This window comes from Manihot esculenta, chromosome 15 (assembly GCF_001659605.2).
Source record: "Manihot esculenta cultivar AM560-2 chromosome 15, M.esculenta_v8, whole genome shotgun sequence".
NCBI lineage: Eukaryota > Viridiplantae > Streptophyta > Magnoliopsida > Malpighiales > Euphorbiaceae > Manihot > Manihot esculenta.
In genome coordinates this window covers 30,179,285-30,196,777 of record NC_035175.2, presented here as the reverse complement: position 1 = coordinate 30,196,777, position 17,493 = coordinate 30,179,285, and positions in this window count along the sequence as shown.

Below are 17,493 nucleotides of genomic sequence, written 5' to 3'. Positions count from 1 at the left end.
GCTCGATATAGGTAAGATCTGTATGAATCTCCACCTCAGGCTCAATCAGAACCTGATTCGGATCTGACACAAACTGCCGTAGCATAGAAACATGAAATACCGGGTGAATCCTCTCCATAGAAGCAGGCAAATCTAGCTTATACGACACATTTCCGATCCTCTGCAAAATCTCAAAGGGTCCAATGTACCGTGGAGCTAACTTACCCTTCTTTCCAAAACGAACCACTCCTTTCATTGGAGACACTTTCAGCAATACCATAGTCCCCTCCTGAAACTCTAACTGTTTCCTGCGAATGTCTGCATAACTTTTCTGTCTACTCTGCGCTGTTCTAATCCTCTCTCTGATCACGGGCACTGTTCTACTGGTAATCTCGACCAATTCTGGTCCTGCAAGTGTTTTCTCTCCTACCTCTTCCCAGCAAACAGGAGATCTGCATTTCCTCCCATATAACGCCTCATATGGAGCCATCCCAATGCTAGCATGATGACTGTTATTGTAGGCAAACTCCACCAAAGGTAGATGCCGCCTCCAAGAACCGCCAAAGTCTAACACACACATTCTGAGCATATCCTCAATGGTCTGGATGGTCCTCTCTGACTGTCCATCAGTCTGTGGGTGGAAAGCAGTACTAAACTCCAATCGCGTGCCCATCGCACTCTGCAGACTCCGCCAAAAGTGGGAAGTAAACTGAGGTCCTCTGTCTGAAACTATCGACACTGGAACACCATGTAATCGTACTATTTCATCCAGATAGACCTGTGCCAACTTATCCACAGAATAGTTACTCCGTACTGGAAGAAAATGAGCAGATTTTGTGAGTCTGTCCACAATCACCCATATAGAGTCTATCCTGTTGGACGCTGCTGGTAACCCCACTACAAAATCCATGGCTATGTTCTCCCATTTCCACTCTGGAATCGGCAATGGGTTAAGCATTCCTGCTGGTTTCTGATGCTCTAGTTTCACCCTCTGACAAACCTCACAGGCTGTCACAAATTTCGCCACTTCTTTCTTCATGGCTGGCCACCAATAGATCCTTTTCAGCGCTTGATACATCTTCGTGGCTCCTGGGTGAACACTATACCTCGCATTATGAGCTTCCCTCATAATGTCTTCCTTCACACTACCCCTATCTGGTACACAAAGTCGACTCCCATAACGAAGGATCCCTTTGGTATCAAACCGAAACTCTGCACTATTGCCTGACTGAACAGTCCTGGCAATTTTCATTAACTCAGGGTCCTCATGCTGTCTCTGAGCTATCTGCTCCAGAAACATAGGTGTCACTCTCATCTGTGCTATCAATGCACCTGTACCAGACAACTCTAACTGTAATCCCTCGTCTAAGAGCTTGTAAAGCTCCATCACTATTGGTCTCCGCTCAGCTGCTAGATGAGATAAACTGCCTAGTGATTTTCGGCTTAGGGCGTCTGCCACAACATTCGCCTTACCCGGGTGATACTGGATCGTACAATCATAATCACTGAGCAATTCTACCCATCTCCTCTGCCTCAAATTCAGCTCTCTCTGACTCAAGATGTACTGTAGACTTTTGTGATCAGTGAAGATCTCGCATTTAACCCCGTAGAGGTAATGCCGCCACATCTTAAGTGCAAAGATAACTGCTGCCATCTCAAGATCATGGGTGGGGTAATTCAACTCATGCTTCTTTAACTGTCTAGAAGCATAAGCAATCACCCTATCCTGCTGCATCAGAACACAACCCAATCCCACTCGAGATGCATCACAGAACACTGTGAAGTCCTCATTACTCACAGGCAGAGCTAGCACTGGTGCTGTTGTCAATCTCCTCTTGAGCTCCTCAAAGCTCTCTTCACACTGGTCTGACCAGACAAACTTCTGGTTCTTCTGAGTTAGTTTGGTCATAGGAGCTGCTATCTTTGAGAAGTTCTGAACGAACCTCCTGTAGTAACCTGCCAGTCCCAGAAAGCTTTTAATCTCAGTCACTGTCGTGGGTCTGGGCCAGTTAGCTACAGCCTCTATCTTCTTGGGATCTACCTCAATACCCTCTGCTGATACTACATGTCCCAAGAAGGAAATGCTCCTCAACCAAAACTCACACTTCGAGAACTTGGCATACAAACCATGCTCTCTCAGTGTCTGCAGAACTATCCTCAGATGATGGGCATGTTCCTCTGCATCTCTGGAATACACTAAAATATCATCGATGAAAACAATGACAAAGTGATCTAGAAACTCACTGAAAACTCTGTTCATGAGATCCATGAATGCGGCAGGGGCGTTAGTCAACCCGAACGGCATCACTAAGAACTCATAATGCCCATATCTGGTTCTGAAAGCTGTCTTAGGCACATCTGCCTCTCTAACTCTCAACTGATGATACCCGGACCTCAGATCTATTTTAGAAAAACAACCTGCTCCAGCTAGCTGGTCAAATAGATCATCAATCCTAGGTAGAGGATATCTATTCTTGATAGTGACCTTGTTCAACTGTCTATAGTCGATACAAAGTCTGAGGGATCCATCCTTCTTTCTGACAAAAAGCACTGGAGCACCCCAAGGTGAGGTACTAGGGCGGATGAAACCCTTATCTACCAAGTCCTGCAACTGTTCTTTCAATTCTTTTAACTCTGCTGGTGCCATCCTGTAGGGAGGAATAGAGATAGGTCTCGTACCTGGCAGCAACTCAATTTCAAACCCTATCTCCCTATCAGGTGGGAGTCCTGGTAAGTCGTCTGGGAACACATCAAGAAACTCTCGGACTACTGGTACGGCGGCTGGTTCCCTCACCTGACTGTCTAGCTCTCTCACATGAGCTAGAAACCCCTGACAACCCCTCCTAAGCAAACGACGAGCCTGAAGGGCTGAAATCATACCTCTGGGTGTACCTCTCCTGTCTCCTCTGAAGACACACTCTGACCCATCCTGGTCACTGAGACTCACTATCTTCTCTCTACAGTCCAAAGTAGCACTATATGTAGATAACCAATCCATCCCTAGAATGACATCAAAATCTGTCAAATCTAGAACCACAAGGTCAGCTGGAAGGTATCTACCCTCTATAAACACTGGACTGAAACGACAGACTGACACTGCCACTGATGGGTCGCATTTGGGTCCACTGACCCAGAGAGGATACTCTAACTCAGACCTGATCAAACCCAATCTCTCTATGGCTCTCGAAGCAATAAAGGAATGAGAAGCACCGGGGTCCATCAAAGCATACACATCTGAACACCCAATGATGAGATTACCTGACACCACTGTGTTCGATGTATTAGCCTCCTCCTGAGTCATAGTGAAAATCCGTGCTGGGGCTACAGGATTTCCACCTCGGGAACCTGCTGCGGAAGTAGAGGCTGCCCCTCTCCCTCTACCTCTGCCACTACTCTGAGGCATGGCTAGAGCCACTGGCTGCCCTACTGGCTGTGCTACACTGCCAGAACTCATCTGCTGGGAAGGTGCCACAAAAGTCACCTGAGGACACTCTCGAGCAAAATGCCCCACCTGTCCACATCTAAAACAGGCTGAAGATCCCAACTGACAAGCTCCTCTGTGTGGTCTTCCACATCTCCTACATGCTGAAATAGTTGTGCCAGAGCTTGAGCCACTACCCATTCCCAGACCAGACTTGACTTTACTCCAGAACCTACTCTTTGTTCCTTTTGTCTTATCCCATCGTTTGCTACCTGAGGTGCCTGAACTGGGGGCCTTAGAACTCGAAGCCTGTACCTGAGACTGGTTTTGAATCTTGGCACTAGCTTCCATCTTCCTAGCTGCATCCACAATAGAGTGGAAACTCTCCTTTTCTGCTGGAAGGATCAAAGAAGAATACCTGGGATGAAGTCTCATAGTATATCTCCTTGCCTTCTTCTGATCAGTATCATAGGCTTGACCCACATACTGAAGCAAAGCTAGAAATTTATCTGTGAACTCATCAACCGTCATCTCATCTGTTTGTCTTAACTGCTCAAACTCTATTAGCTTCATCTCCCTGGAGCTATCAGGAAAAGCCCATCCTGCAAACTCATTAGCAAATTCTCCCCACGACATATTGTTCAGTCTAGGCTCTATATAATTCCTAAACCATTCTTGAGCCTTCCTACACTTTAGTGTAAACCCTGCCATCTCAATGGCTCTACTACCATCCGCACCCAACTCATCAGTAATCATTTTTACACATCTCAGATACTCAAATGGATCATCTCCTGTATGAAACTTAGGAGCATCCAATTTAAGGTACTCAGTCATCTGTACCTTACTCCCAGATGAACTAGGTGGAGGTATTTGTGCAACAGGGACTGCTGGTTCTGTTTGTGGTGGTGGAGGTACTGGGTCATTTATTTCTGGGTGTGCTGCACTTGGATGGATAGGGGAGGGTGGATACATAGGATATGGTGGATATGATGGGTAATAGTAAGGATATGGCATATATGGCATAGATGTAGGATATGGGTCAAATCGAGAGTACTCCGACATACCTTCCATTGGATACTCTGGAACCTGGGAAACAGCTGGATAATCAAAACCTGAGACCTGAACACCTCCCAGAGATTCTCCCATACCTTCATCCATAGACGGATCAGTCTCCATGGCCTCCCTCTCTTCCTCTGATCTACCTCCTCTAACTATCCCTCTTCTGCTCTCGTCTACAGACCTTCTAGGGTCTATTGACATGCCTTCCCTGCTAGATCTCTGAGACCTTGCCCTCGGCAATGCAGGAGGACGAGCAGCTAATCCCTCACTATCTGATGGGACTCCAGTCAATCGAGCTGATCGACGAGTTCCTCGCATCTTAACTCTCTGAAAACCAACACATACTATAGCATATTAGCACAGCACATCAACATATAGCTCAATCATAGTACACATGCATATGCATTTCATAACATCAAATAGACAGGACTCCACATCCTATCCTGGTGGACATGTGTTCCTATTGTGCTTGACCACTTTCTATGAGCCCGACACTGTCTCTATAGGTCCGATCATGTGAACCTAGGGCTCTGATACCAATCTGTAACGACCCCAAAATGGACCGTCACCGGCGCTAGGATTCAGGTCGGCTTAAGGCCGCCAGAACCCGTAGCAAGCCTGCTATACTTTCTGTGTACCTGTAAAACTCATACATGATCATACATTTTCTGTGAAAATGAAAACTCTTTGCTGAACCAAGGCTTAACCTGTGCATGCACTATCTCTGTACTCTGTACTCTGTACTCTGTACTCTGTACTCTGTACCCCTGACTAGAGCTTGCTCTAGATGGGTTAATTCATACCTGTTAAGCCTGGGTATAAAAACATATATATACATATACAGATCATGTATGTAACAAAAGCTTTACAACACAAAACAACTAAGTCAAGCACAACTCTAACGATATACACAACTATAACATCTCTTTAACATTTACATGTCCACGCTATACTATTACAAGCTCTTTACTTTTACTCTTTCTGTACTCTGCTGGACTGTCCCTGTACACTGTACACTGAACCTGCAAAACTGGGGTTAAGGGAGTGGGATGAGCTCTATAGCCCAGTGAGTAGAACAGTAAAATAACTCAGTAAAACATGATCTCATGAAATGCGTCATAACACAAACAAGCCACATCAAGAGTAAACCTGTCACCACATAATCCCAGTAATCCGTGCCAGGCCGTAGACTGGGGTCCTGGACTTCCTGTACCATATATGTATATGTGTATATAACACCTGTACTTACCCTTTGCCAGTATAGACCAATTGCCTATACCCGCCAGGCCGTAGAATGGGGTCCTGGTCTTCCTTTCCCTGCCAGGCCGTAGAATGGGGTCCTGGTCTTCCTGTCTGGAACTACTGGATCATTCAGCATTTACCCACACCAAAAATGAAGCTATGCAATGCAACATCTTTGTGCATTCTAATGCAATCACCCTATGGTATCAATATGATGCATGACATATGCTAAAAGTTATTTCAGAATTAAATTAAGTAATCAGTTTAGTTCCACTCACCTCTGGCTCTGGACTGACTTTGCAGGTTCTGTACACTCTAGAGCAGTACTCACTGCTGCTCTCTCTGGTTCCTCTGGTCTGTACAGATACAGATAAAGCAAATGAGGGACCAAACTAGCTTCTGAATACCTCTATGACACTTCCCCAGAAACCCTTTCAACTCACTCAACTAACTATGCAAAGCATGTAAAAGGAAGCTGGACAGAACACTTTCGGCGGCAGGTTCGGCGGCCGAAAGTCCTCTCCAGAGACGAAACGCAAGCACCTTCGGCGGCCGAATCTCATGCTTCGGCGGCCGAACCCTTTCGGGGGCAAGTTTCGGGGGCCAAAACATACTCCAGAGACGAAAGTCTCTAACCTTCGGCGGCACCTTCGGCGGCCGAAGTCCCCAAACAGAGCCGAACATGCAAAACTCACGGGGGCAAGTTGTGGCAGCCTAAGCTACCATGCAAGAGGTTCGGCGGCCGAATGAACTTTCGGCTGCCGAACCTGAGTTCATCCAGAACTCAGCTTCGACGGCAAACCATCTTCTCCTTCCCTTCAACCACGTACAACATATATACTCAAACTCCTCAACACACATATACTCACGTATATGATCACAGGGGTCCAAAACTATCTAATAACCCCAAACAAACAAATCAACCATAACACATAATCATGTATACAGGCATAAATCATCAAAACTACCTTTCCTAACCTAAGCATGCATCTCTTTCCTTAATCCCCATAAAACCTTCAGAAAACATATAACAAGGTCCGGATCTTCCCTTACCTCTGTACACAGGAAGATACACGTCCTGAACAAGGGAAACGGATCAACTCCTTCACTCTCTCACCCTCTTTTTTTTTTCCTCAACGCTTTCAAAACCTTAGACCACACACACTATCTTCTGCATGAGCAGCTTAATACCACTTGCAAATGAGTCATGAGAAACGTGGCCTGCTCTAAGGCAAGAATCTAAGGCCAACATCTGTCAAACTACATGACTCAGCTGGCTGGCCACCTCAGCGTCGGCTGCCCAATTGCATGCAAACTCATGCAACCTTCGGGGGCCGAACTTGCATTGTGGAAGCCGAACGTTGAGCACTTTCGGCGGCCGAACTTACCTTCGGCGGCCGAACTTGGCTCATCAGCCTTGGGTCATTTCAACTCAAAACTTAAGTCCATTTGACTTTACCCTATTAACACACATCATAACATTTAGTAAAACATACATCCTACCCTCCTCTAGATATCCGACACCCCGGATTCCACCGGACAACAGGAATTCCGATGCCGAATTCTAGCCGGGTATTACAAAAGCGCTCCCGAAGCACATGCACGTTCGGCGGCCGAACTTGAGGTTCGGCTGCCGAACCTGAGTCTTCCTCTCAAGACTATTTTCATTCAAAACTTAATTTCTTTCTTGCTTAAAACCATAAAATACCTTAAAACATTTTTATAAAAACATGATTTTACCCTTCTAAAGGTTTTCGACATCCGAGATTCCACCGGATGGTAGGAATTCCAATACCGGAGTCTAGCCGGGTATTACACCCCAGGGAGAGGACAAGCCTTTAAAGAGTTTTATTGCCCATTTTAATGCTAAAGCTATATAGATGGAAGAGTTGAATCATGAGATAGCATGTGAGGCATTGAAGAAAGGAACTCGCAATATCAAATTCATAGATTCCTTGATTAAAAATCGACCCGCGATGTACCAACAGTTAATAGACAAGGCACAGAAGTATATTAGGTTGGATGATAAGGTCCAGGCACTAAAAGAAGATAAGAGGAAAAATCAAAAGCAAAGTCAAAAGTCTGAGAGATGAGCTTATGAAGGAGATCATAGGAGCTACCCCATCTCGTGAAAGAAGGACGAACAAAGTAAGTATCTCACAAACTTATATCTTGATGTGGATCAGAAAAAATGATAAAGAAATCAGGTGGCTACCTAAACTCAATCTCGAGAAGGCAGAAAAATGAGACATGACCAAGTATTATCGCTTCCATGAAGGTTATGGCCACACAACAGAAGAATATCGACAATTAAAGGACGAGATCAAAAGGCTTATGAGGAATAACACCCTCCGAAAATTTATGAGAAAAGCAAAAGAGGAAAAAATGTTTGAGCCCGAGGAAACAACCTTTGAGACAACTCCTAATAGAGAATCCGTAGGAGTCATACATGTGATAACAAAAGGACCTGGTGAGATATAGGGAAAGTAAGTAGATTACAAACATAATTATCAGAAAGGTAGGGAACTTTTAAAAATCTTGGAAAATATTCGCCCATAGGATCGTCCGCCCAAAATCTCATAAGAGTTTTGGTATTGTTCACATTTTGACAGCCATTTAGTTTCACCCTTATATGTAAATTGAGGATATTCTTTTAATAATAAAGCTAACAGAGTATTTTCATATGTTATGCTCTTTGGTGAAAAGGAACAACAGATCACTTGGGCGTTGGTCATATGAATCAAGGTCACAAGGCGGTTTCTATCAAACCACTCGGGCATTAGTCCCACAAATCAAGGCCACAAGGCAGTTTTGGCCAGCCCAGGTCATAAGGCGATTTCTACCAAACCACTCGGGTGTTGGTCTCACTGACATGGAGCAATTAGTCTTGGACTTTACGGCAGACTTAGACCGGACCTAACTTTTGCTGTCGACGTTCGATAGAGACCCACAATAGCTTTTTGGAAAGGAAATTTCGAGACGTATGACTTTCAAAAGTGTGACAAGGGGCATAGGCCTGTCACAAAGTTTAATATGAAAATTCCATCGTTTAGGGGGTCAATTTTGCATTTTAATTATTTTTTTAGATTTTTTGGGTATTTTCATAATTTTACATATTAGGGTTTTGTTTTCTATTATAAATAGCCTCCCTTAGCTATTAGAAACTCACTTTTCAATCTTTGAGGAATTTCAATAAGACTTTTAATCTTCTAGCTTATCTTTTTCTCTTATTTCGTCTTAGCCAAATGATATTGGTTAAAACTCCTGATGGAGTCTAAATAGTCATTTATCAGATTGGTATCAGAGCTAAGTTCGACATGGCAGATACCAATAGGCACGACTTGCTGCGATTGAGGCATCTTTGCCAGAATTGAGGGAGATGATCGGACCGCTGACCCTGCAGCAAGGACTCCACCAACCTGCTGCCGCCGCACACACCCCAGTTGCCAATCCTGTGGCCACCAATCCTGTGATCGTCAATCCTATACCTGCAAATTTCCATCAGAATTATCAGGAAGATTACAAGATCAAGATAGAGCTCTAAAACTTTTCTGGTTCGCTAGATGTGGAATCTGTTCTTGATTGGCAGAGGTTGAACGTTTTTTCGAAGTTATGAATGTGGAAGAGGATTACAAGGATCCGATTGTAGCCTATAAGTTAAAAGGGGGTGCAGCAGCCTGGTGGAATTCAATTCAAAATGAACGCTATCGGAGGAGGCTGGAACCCATATGAAACTAGGTGTTGATGAAGCAAATGTTTGAACAACGGTTCTTGCCTAGCGATCATGCTCAGGTTTTGTATAACCGGTATCATGACTGTGTGCAGGGAAACTGAATGGTGGATGAATATACCGAGGAGTTTTTGATGTTGTAGGCGAGGTGTGAAAACTGTGAGAACGAAGCTCAACAGGTTGCTCATTATCAGAGGGGCCTGAATCACGAAATTCATTGTATGATAGGAGTAGCTGCGATTTGAGATGGAAAAAAGGGCAGAAGAGCGTGTTGATTGGCAGCCACGACAGTAGTACAACCAGAATTTCAATTACAGAAATTCTAGTTCAACAGGGACACAGCAGTATAGAGGCAATTATAGCGGGTAGCCTTATAAGGTTGTAAATTCTGGCAATCCTCAAAATACCATTGAAGAAAGGAGAGACAATAAGGGAAAGGCAGTCGCCACTATAATAGACAAAGGAGGCAGTGTAACGATCTGAAAATCGGACCGCTACCGGCGCTAGGATTCAGATTGACTTAGGGTCGCCGAAACCCGTAGCAAGCCTACTATACATCCTGGGTACCTGTTAAAATCCCATACATGATCATACATTATCACAAAAACTTAAACATTTCATGAAACCAAGCTCAACCTGTACAAGTATCATACTGAAAACATAAAACCCATACTAGAGCCCTCATCAAATGCTCTAGTATGGTTAACATCACATGCCTCAAGTTTGGTCCAAACATAACTCATAATTAAAACTTTTACATACTGATCATGTTAACAGGGATTACAAAGGTAAAGAAAACTAGGGCCAAGCACAATTCTAATCCATTAAAATTTACATGTCCATACTATACTATTACATTTATCTATACCAGCTACTAAGCCGACTTCCCGAGCTATCTTCGACCCTGCAAACCTGGAGTTAGAGGAAAGGGATAAACTACAAGAGCCTAGTGAGCAGAACATAAAAACAGTTTAATAAACATATGCTCGTATGAAATGCGTCACAACACAAACAATTCACATCAAGATGGACTTGTCACCAGTAACCCTCTACATATTCTAATGTGCCCGGCCCTCGACGGAGCTCCTCAGGACTTTCGCTTAAACATAACATAACATATCCATAATGCAAGGGGCGTAGAATGGGTCTCACCTGGACTTTCCCTTACATATTGCTAGGGGCGTAGAATGGGCCTCACCTGGACTTCCGTATTGTATCGTATCATATCATCTCGAGGGCTAATGGGTCATCCAATATCCATCCACATCAATAGTAAATTATGCAATGCATCATATTCGTGAATTCTAATGTAAACATCCTAATACATAAACATGGCATTCGTGATGCATGAACATGCTTAAAAGTTTGATTACTTTAAAACTATAGATTAGTTTAGTTCTACTCACCTCTGGCTGATGCCTGCCTAACAATGACGCAGCTAACTCACTGAAGGCCTCTACGGTCTCCCAAGTCCGATCCTACACAGATGGACTCAAATGAGAGACCAAATATAACTATTATAAGACTCTAAACAACTCCCCAAAAACCCCACTTAAACATACCAAAACATGCACATAAAACAAGCAAATGAAGGCTGGGCAGGGGACTTTCGGCGGCAGGTTCGGCGGCCGAAGGTCCCTCACAGATCCAAAAGTCAGGGACTTTCGGGGGTAGGTGACTGTGCAGTTGTCGAAGCCGGTCAAAAATAACCTTTTTAGTTATCAACAATATTACAACTGCAGATAGTGGTGAAAGGATCGAATCTACAGGGAATTGAAAACTTACCTATCTTCCTTATCAAGACCAAGAGAACATACTGAAATTAAACTGAAAGCAAAGTAACTGAATGCAAAATAAAAATAAAGTGCAATAAAAGTAAAAAGGAGGGTTTTGAGATTAATTGAATTGATCCAATACTGAAAGCAATAAAAGAAAGCGAATAATAAAATAAAGAGATTTCAATAATGAGAAAGATCTAGTTGAAGAATTGGATCCACTTCAGTTGTTGGGATTGATCATTGAAACTTAGATTCTTTTGATTGATTCAATAGATTAGTTATAGAGATGGAAGACGCTTCTCACCACCATGTCTCTCCTTAATTATAAACCAATTAGGGAACGTCCTCTAATTAATCACTAATCAACAAGTTGCCAAGGAACGTCCTTGGGCCTTAGGCATCAAAACAACTGTCAATTGCATTAAGAAATAGAGAGATCCAATCCTAGCTACCCAAAACGCATGGTGATATTGCTAGATTATGCAACTTTCTTAGTTTTTACACCAAGTATTCTTATGTTTGAACAATCCAAGCAATTACGGACTCAAAATTATTCAAACTAAAAATATATTACCTTGCAATCAAGAATCAAGTGGCCACATTGATCAAAATAAAAAAGCAATAATGGAATCAAGTATAAAATTGCACAAATATTGAATAAACCAAGGATAACAATGTATGTTCAGATCTCACAATCCATAAAACAACCAAAGTTTCACCTAATCTTCAACTAGAATAAAAGGTTTCAGCCACTTATGGCTGAAACAAAACCAAAAACAAGAAAGGAAGAAGGAGAAGAGGTGGCCGGCGGTAAGCCTTGGTGTGGTGCGCCGAATGGGAGAGAATGGAGAAGGGAGAAGAGAGAAGTCGGTTGGCCTTGAAGAGGTCTTTAAATAGTTTTTAGGTGCTACCCTAGGTCTTCCTTGCTGCCCAAGTGCTGCCCATGCCGCCCATGTCTTGCATTGATGAGGTAGAGCCTCCTTTTGAATTTTGAATTTTGAATGTGCAAGACTTGAGGTGGCATGTGTGACTTCTTTGGCTTCTTTGATAAGCTGAATTTGAATTTCAAATTTGAATGTGCATCTTCTAAAGATTTGACTTCTTCAATAAGGAAAATGATTCTTAAAGATCTTGAATTTCAAACTGCTCTGTAGACTGCACTTTTCTTATTTGCCACTTTCCTTATTTAGCACTTTTCTTAATGAGCTGAATCTTGATTTTGAATTTTGAATTATCTTAAGGATTTGAAATTTGAATTTCAAATTATTTTTCTTATTTGGCTCTTTTCAAGTTGCACTTGGCATGCCTGCTCTCCTTTGCTCTATTTTATGCAGTTTTAAGGGCATTTTCACCAAATTGTCTCTTTACACCATTTTCTGCAGAATAAGATTAAAATCACAAAATTAGGCAGAGAAAGTGTAAATTAACATCAATAATATCATGATAATATGGTCTAAATTATGCTCTATCAAATACCCCCACACCTAGCCTTTTGCTTGTCCTCAAGCAAATAAACATAGTCAAACAAGCTCTCTTTACTACTTGATCCTTTATTTCCACTTATGCTCTTACTCTAGATACTTACTTTGAATCATTGTAGTGAAGAATGTATGCATCAAGGTTACTCACCTTCTTTCCTTGTTTCCCTTCACCTACCCTGGCTAGTATTCGTTTTACTCAAGAGAGAGATTACACATGCACATATTATTTGTTCAATTAAGGCTCTTTCTAGCTTTCAGAGTGATTTTTCCTTATCTTGAAGTACTACATTCAGCCTTTTTGCACTTAAATCTTGCTTGAAAAAGTCACCAACCTTTTGATGTGAAAGTATATATTTTCAGTTGGTCACCTGTCCAAGTGGCTACTAGCTCTGTTCATAGTCTTTCAACCATTGAACTGTTTTCAGTTCATGAAGTCTAAGCCTTTGCCGAATTTCCTATCTCAATGGATTTGGGCAAATCAATATCAATTGCTAAAATAAGTCATGTTAAGTTCATTCATACATCTTTCAATTTATTCTCTCTAATGAGCAATATATATTTTTCACCATGGCAAGCTCAAAGATTCAATTCAAAAGGCAATTCCCAAACATGAATACCACTCACTACAATTGATTCAACTTAAGTTTAAAGAGTCATCACATCAATGGAGTCATGAAAAGAAAGCTCATCCAACATAATCTATCAGTTCAAATAAAGCAAATCAAAACAGAAAAAAGAAAAAAAAATTGTGGCTACATGTGTGTGTAATGAAAGCAAGAATAAAAAAATTCAAACTGTGGCTATTCAATCTAAAACTGAAAGCAAAGATAACTAAAAATAAATTCAGAGATATGCACCCCCACACCTAAATCATACATTGTCCTCAATGTATTGGAAATATAAAAGATCAAAGGAAACTGAGTACTCCCCTGGTGTGGTGTTGCATGGTGCAATCACCTAGGCAGACTGAAAAATGAACAGATGTTCGTCTGTGAAGTCTTCCTTGACTGGACATGGCGCAGAGCTGGAGGGAAGCCGGCTTAGGTGGTCAGCCACTAGATTCTCTTTCCCTTTCTTATCACGTATCTCCAAATCAAACTCTTGTAATAGCATAATCCACCGAATGAGTCTCGATTTTGCTTCCTTTTTCTTGATCAACAGCCAATACAACAGCCAAGAACTCTTTAGTCCCTAAGAGGTATGGTCTGAATTTCTCTAAAGCAAATACAACAACCAAGAACTCTTTTTCTGTTGTTGAGTAGTTTCTTTGGGCAGCATCCAATGTGCGAGAGGCATAGTGAATCACGTGGGGTGAGTTCCCCACACGTTGCCCCATGACTGTCCCCACAACATAGTTGCTTGCATCACACATGATCTCAAAGGGTAAGTTCCAGTCAGGTGCCTGAATGATTGGGGCAGTCACAAGTAATTCCTTTATCAGATCAAATGCTGTCTTACAATCTGCATCAAAATCGAATGTTACATCCTGTTGGAGCAATCTGCATAATGGCTGTGTGATTTTGGAGAAGTCTTTTATGAATCTCCTGTAGAATCCTGCATAACCAAGGAAAGAGCGGATATCTCTAACATTTGTGGGATAAGGCAGATTTTTTATGGTGTCTACCTTGGTTTTGTCCACTTCAATTCCTTTAGCTGAAACAACATGCCCCAAGACCATACCTTGGTTAACCATGAAGTGGCATTTTTCATAATTAAGTACAAGATTTGATTCAAGGCATCTCTGTAGGATCTTTTCCAGGTTGGCAAGGCATTCTTCAAAGGAGTTACCGTGCACTGTGAAGTCATCCATGAACACTTCAATGGTGTTCCTCACATAATCTGAGAATATGCTCATCATACAACGTTGGAAGGTAGCAGGGGCATTATAAAGACCAAATGGCATCCTTCTAAATGCAAAAGTGTCAAAAGGACAAGTAAAGGTGGTCTTCTCTTGGTCTTCTGGAGCTACTGGAATCTAATAAAAACCTGAAAAACCATCAAGACAACAGTAGTGGGACTTACCTGCAAGCCTTTCCAGCATCTGATCAATGAAAGGTAGTGGGAAGTGGTCTTTTCTTGTGGCTGCATTTAGCTTCCTATAGCCCATGCATACTCTCCATCCATTCTGAACTCTAGTTGGAACAAGTTCTCCTTCAGCGTTTGGAACAATGGTGATCCCAGTCTTCTTTGGGACTACATGAACAAGACTTACCCATTTGCTATCAGAGATTGGGTAGATGATACCTGCGTCCAGAAGCTTGACTATTTCCTTTTTCACTACCTCCATCATAGGTGGATTCAGCCTTCTTTGGGCATCTCGGACTGGCTTGCATTCCTCTTCCATGTGTATTCTATACATGCATGTGGCAGGGGAGATGCCTTTTATGTCATCTATGGTCCACCCTATGGCTCCTTTGTGCTTTTTCAATACTTTTAGGAGGCTTTCTTCTTCCTGTTGGCTTAATTGATTTGACACTATCACTAGATGTGTCTTCTCAGCTCCCAAGTACATATATTTCAAATGGTCTGGAAGAGGCTTCAGATCTGGTTCTGAAATTTTCTGACCTGTATTCTGCTGTCTGGCTGAACTAGTTTTAGCTTCTTCCTTCTGCACAAGACATGTCTGAAAGGGATGTTTCGCATGACTGTCATGTGGTTCAAGCTGAAAAGGCGCACTTGGAATGCCTTCTGTCTGCGCAAGGTTCTTCTGCGGACTGATCTAAAGAGGTGCGACTGGTTTCTATTATTCCTGCGGTTGTCTGCAGCTCATCTGCTGGATGCTGCAGACTGTTTCTTTCAGTTATGGCTCTTTATGGCTCTCTTCCCTACAAAGATCATTGTTTAGTATATCATCTTGATTCATATCAAAAATTTCCTGGCTCAAACAATTAATGATATCTAAACCATAAACAGAGGACATATCATGGGGATATTTCATAACATCATAAACATTAAACTTAATAACCTCCCCTTCAAATTTCATGGTGAGAGTGCCATCATGCACATCTATCTTAGTCTTGGCTGTGCTTAAGAAAGGACGTCCAAGTAGGATGTCTGAAGTAGTGTTACCACTGTCTTCCTTTGTATCGATCACATAAAAGTCTACTGGGAAGACAAGTTTATCTACTTGTACTGGAACATCTTCTAGAACTCCTTTTGGATACACCACAAATCTGTCCGCCAACTGAATTACTACTCTTGTGTCTTTTAGTGCACCTGCATTCAAAGAATTATAAATAGTAAGAGGCATAACATTAATGGATGCACCTAGATCACACATAGCTTTCTTTATCCCAACATTGCCAATTTTGCAAGAAATAGCAAACATTCATTTATCTTTGTATTTGGTTGGCAGTTCTCTTTTTATCACAACAGTAACAACCTCACCTACACTTACTTTTTCTCTCTCAGCAAGCTTCCTTCTGTTGGTACACAGTTCTTCCAGAAATTTTGCGTACCTGGGAATCTGTTTCACAGCATCTAACAGAGGTATGTTGATTTCCACTTTCCTGAAGGTGTCAAGGATCTCTTTTTCTTCTTTTTCTTTTTGTGTCCTTTCAAATCTTTTTGAAAAAGGAGGTGGAATTTTAAAACTTACCGGTTGATTTGCATTTGGCTGTTGAGCCGATTTGGATTGCTCATTCGGCTTGGAGAGGTGGTGCGTTGGAAGGTTTTCTGAAACACCTTGTTCTTGCGCCCTTGGCCTTTCTTCCTCAGATTTGGCATCTTGGAGCTCTTTCCCACTTCTTAATGTGATAGCACTCACATTCTGTCTAGGATTAGTTTCAGTTTGGGAATGTAGCTTACCTTGGGATTCAAGCTTGCTTATGGAAGTGGCCATTTGTCCCATTTATTGTTGGAGACTTTGCAGAGTCTTCACTACCTCATCAAGACTAGTGTTGGAATTTGGAGGTGCTGGTTGGACTTGATTTCTTTGGTAGTTCTGGTAATTGTTAGCCCTTCCATAGCTGAAATTGAGGTGGTCTTTTCAACCTGGATTGTATGTATTAGAATATGGATCATGTCTTACATAGCTATTGTATCCTCCAATGGCATTCACTTGCTGGCTATCTTCTTCAAGTATAGGACATTTTAGATTAAAAGGCATAAAAGAGAGAAAATAAATTTGAAAGACTCTTCATTAAATACAATCAGATAATATGAGAGTAATCATCAATAAAGGTGACAAAATACTTGAATCCAAACTTAAAAACAGTAGGACACTAACCTCAAACCTCAAACATCAGAATATATTAGCTCAAAAGGAAATGATACTCGTTTAGCAAATGGGAGCCACACGCTTCACATCCGATCATCGAATCTTAACAAGAGGCCAATTAGTGACCAAGCTCTCTATCTTGATGGGCAGTGATGTGAATGGAATACCCCAAATGAGTGATCTCAAAATAGCAGTACACTTAACCAAAGTGGAAGAGAGAAAAATGGCAATAGACTCCAGTACCATATGGAAATTTTAATCTCCGTGTGAGAATAGTATAAACTTATATACAAGAGTTATAATTAATACTAATCTCCTATATTAAGCCTAAAATCAAGCTATTAATCATAATATCAAGCCTACAGTAAGCACATATATATATACATATTTACTTTCCATAACATAATCAACTTATTAATTTATTTTTTTTTTTTGAAATGAACTTATTGATAATTTATAATCTAAAATTTACTGATTATATTTTAAATTTTTTATAAAATCATAAATTTCTCAATAGAACAGGAATAACATTGTTATTTTATTAAAATTTAAAGTACAATTAATAAAATTTAGAGCACATTTAG